The 3,610-nt window shown below is 39.8% G+C and overlaps 1 pseudogene; it reads right to left on the reverse strand.

Moving 5' to 3' along the window:
• Positions 1-714: 714 nt before the first annotated feature.
• LOC101131456 (bcl-2-associated transcription factor 1-like) lies at positions 715-3,185 on the reverse strand (annotated as a pseudogene).
• Between the last annotated feature and the right edge of the window lie 425 nt (positions 3,186-3,610).

Below are 3,610 nucleotides of genomic sequence, written 5' to 3' on the forward strand. Positions count from 1 at the left end.
ATAAACAATTTCTGTTCTGGGATTTATATGTAGAGCTAACGTTTACTTCAGAATAAAACATTGACAAACAGGGAAGGAAGAGAATCAGAACTTTCACAGAGCTGTACTTGACCATATCTTATAGACAAAGCAGAATTACAATGCATGTAACAAAAACGTTAAAAGTTTTTTTTAAGTTGATAGTTACAAATATGGTATGCAACAATTTTCTACTTTATTTCAGTACAATTTTCAACATACAGTCTACTATTTCTCAAGATATTTGAAGACTTAAAACAAAATTCCTATAGACTACTTGCAAACAGTAAAATTTAAGTAAAATGCTTACATTCTTATTTGAAAACAAAAATCAGGTAAAAAAAATGGTGGGTACAACTTCTGCTCTGCTGTAATCTTACTTCATATTTATTATTCCTTTTCTTCCTTGCATCTGTCATTCTTTTCTTCATTATTTTCCATGGTCTCTTCTTCATCTCCAACAATCCCATCCCCTTGGTATTTGTCATGAGTCCATTTAGGACTGCTACCTGATTTTTTGAAGTTAGAGCACCCTCTGCCATGTTGAAAAGTACCACAACCTCTTCCTCTTTTGGTCTAATAATCCATACCAACATCTCTGTCATGATGCAAGAAATACTTCTTGCTCTTTGGGATATATTCTGGATCCCATTCCTCTTCCTTCGGTCTCTTTTAAAAAGTAGTATTTGAGTAGTATTTGTCCCAGCAAAAACTCCTCTGTCTCTTCCTCTGCCTCTAATTCGAAAAAAGGTTCCTCATGGTTGGCTAACTCCTGCAAAGCCTGAGTATTCTTTCATTTCATGGTGAGTTTTAAATTCTTCTTCTCTTTCCTTCTTACTCTCCTTTTCTTCTCTAGAACTGGGAGAAGAAGGTGATGGTGAAGAGGATGAAGATCGAGAATGATCTTGCTCTCTATTTTTATGTTTACTGTCATCTTTGTAAGATTTGTATTCCTTGTAATCTTTTGGAGTTTTTTCCTGCTTTCTTGATCCACTGGATTCCCTGGGGCCCTTGGAATTTCCCCGTTCTTTACTTCTTTCTTTTCTACAGCGATCAATGTCATGCTGAAGGTCAGCAGAGTCACACCTTAATTTTTTATCTCCCTTTTGATTTTCTTCTTTAAAAACTCTCTCGTCCCCTGCTAAATGGGTATGCTTCCTCAGGGTACTTGGTGAGATGTCAATTCTCCTGTGTATTTCAGGGCTCTTTTGCCAAGTACTATGTTCTTCAGTGGCTTTCTGATGGGAAGTAAACCGCTTGTTTAGGGTCATTGCAGCTGACTTGAAGTATTGCTCTTTAACATGATGAACCAAGAACACAATGTGTTAAATAAATGACTCTGAAGTGCTTTTGCTGGCCTGTGGCAACTTAATGTGGTCAAAGATGGATCAGAATTCTTGCTCCTTCTTGACAGAATGGACAAGTGTACTAGCAAGCCACCTGTCTTTAGTCAAGGAAGCAGGTCTGTTAGAATCATCAAGAGGAACAGGTGCCATTTTGAGTTTGACTTCAGGACGATGAGAATCACTTGCTATCATTTTGATCCTAAGTGGGCTTTCCTCTCTGAAGGTAGACTTTTCTCACTCATCCAGATTCTTGTGTAGAGGGGGACTGTAATCAAAGAGGTCTTTGAGCTTTTCAGACTTTACCTGCTCAGGTGACTGAGTTTCTTTCTTTACTGTTATTCTTTCAGAATTTTTGTCTTCTTCTTTGTGCTTATCTTTTGTAGTGGTAGGCCTTTCCACTACATATCCAGCTTCTTTAAGTTTATAATTTTTTTCTTCTCTAAATCCACCACTTTCTCTATTGCCTTTCAGTGAAACTTTGGACTTGTACTTGAGTCCTTCCCCCTCAGTATTCCATTGAGATGCAGTAGCAAAACTTTTACCTTGATCTGTGAGGACTGACTTCCTGAACTGTCTATAATCCTCTGTCTCCTCTGTGCCATCCCCTTCTGAATCATTAAACTTTGTTTTCCAGACTCTTTATCACTGAAGTAATCTAGAGCTTCCTGATCTTCCCATTCTCCCTCTGCCCTCCCTTTCTCTGATCCTTTCTCTTTTGAAGCCTCTTTATCCCTGGCATTACCCCTATCAAGCAGGAATACTCTAGACTCTTCATCTGTGAACCTTTTTAAGAACTTCCCAGTCTTTGCAGTTTCCTGATCTCCATTATCAGGATAAAATGAGGAACGGCCCCTAGACTCATCTCTTGGAGCATTCTGTGGTGCGATTGTCTTTGCAGGACTTCTTCGTGAAGGGATGTGATGAATTGGACTATTCTGAGAAGGACTGTATGGACTAGATCCATTTCCAACAGAACCAGACCCAGACCTTTCAGGACTATGCTGAATGGATTTTGAATGCTGAGAAGGAGTATTTTTTTGCAGAGTGAACTGTACTGAGCATAGGAGCATCAGAGCAAGATGAACTCTGACTAGGTGGTGTAGCAATAGGTGAAGGACTATGGGGTGATCTGGGACTATTATTATAAGCTGTAAGGCCAGGCCAAATATCACCGGATGTGACTGATGACTTATTAAATTCATCGATAGATTCAGATGGACCATGTTCAAATGTATCTTTCAGTTCCTCCTGTGATTTAGTTTTCAACGGACTCTCTTCTTGGGGTTCCCCTTCAGCTTTTTTGGTTTGTTTTTCCTGAGACCCTCATCTTTTAGAAACAGGAGATTTGCTATATGGAGATGAAGAATGAGAAGAGAATGATCTTGGAGACCTAGAAGAGCTATATGACCAGCGAGATCTGCTTCTGGATCTTTGAGAAGAAACGGATCTTCTTTTTGGACTCCTGGAATGTGAACGACTTCGTCTAGGACTCCTAGAGTGCCTTCTATTCCAGACAGGTCTATAACCACCTCGATGATATCTACCTCCTCCTCCTTGATAATACCCTCTACCCCTTCCTCTGTACCCATAAGGTCGTTTCATTCCTCTATTATTTCTGTGCTCACGACGATCATCTCTAGAATACATACGATCTCTACTCCAACACCTTGAATATGTTCTGGAACGAGACCTAGAACTGTATCGCTTCTTTCTAGAATGAGATCTTGATCTTGATCGAGAACTAGACTGTCATCTAGACTTTGACCTTGAAGAATGTGATCTAGAATTGGAGCGACCCGTTTCTTTTCTCCTTGGGTTTATGTAGGATCAAGGAGTCAAGTGAAATCTTTGAGATACTGTAAAAATTCTTCCTGGAGAGAATACTCTGAGAAATTAAACTCTAAATTCAAATTCCTGACACACTAAATCGCGGTTCCGGGGATTTATTTCCATTGCGACTACACAGCAGCCATTTCCAAGCTCAAGAAAGCGAGGAAAACCATAGAGGTACCTTTGACGCGCTAGCTCGGCTCTGTCACTTCCTCCTGCTCTAAAACTTTTTAATAAACTTTCACTCCTGCTCTAAAACTTGCCTCAATCTCTTCCTCTGCCTATGCCCTTCAGTTAAACTCTTTCCTCCTAGGAGGCAAGAACCAAATTGCTGCAGACCTGTAGGTATTCACCACTGGTAACAATGTGACATATTTTCCCGTGGTTAACAGGAGCATATGGGAAAATACAATGCT

Source organism: Gorilla gorilla, chromosome 4 (assembly GCF_029281585.2).
Source record: "Gorilla gorilla gorilla isolate KB3781 chromosome 4, NHGRI_mGorGor1-v2.1_pri, whole genome shotgun sequence".
Lineage (NCBI taxonomy): Eukaryota > Metazoa > Chordata > Mammalia > Primates > Hominidae > Gorilla > Gorilla gorilla.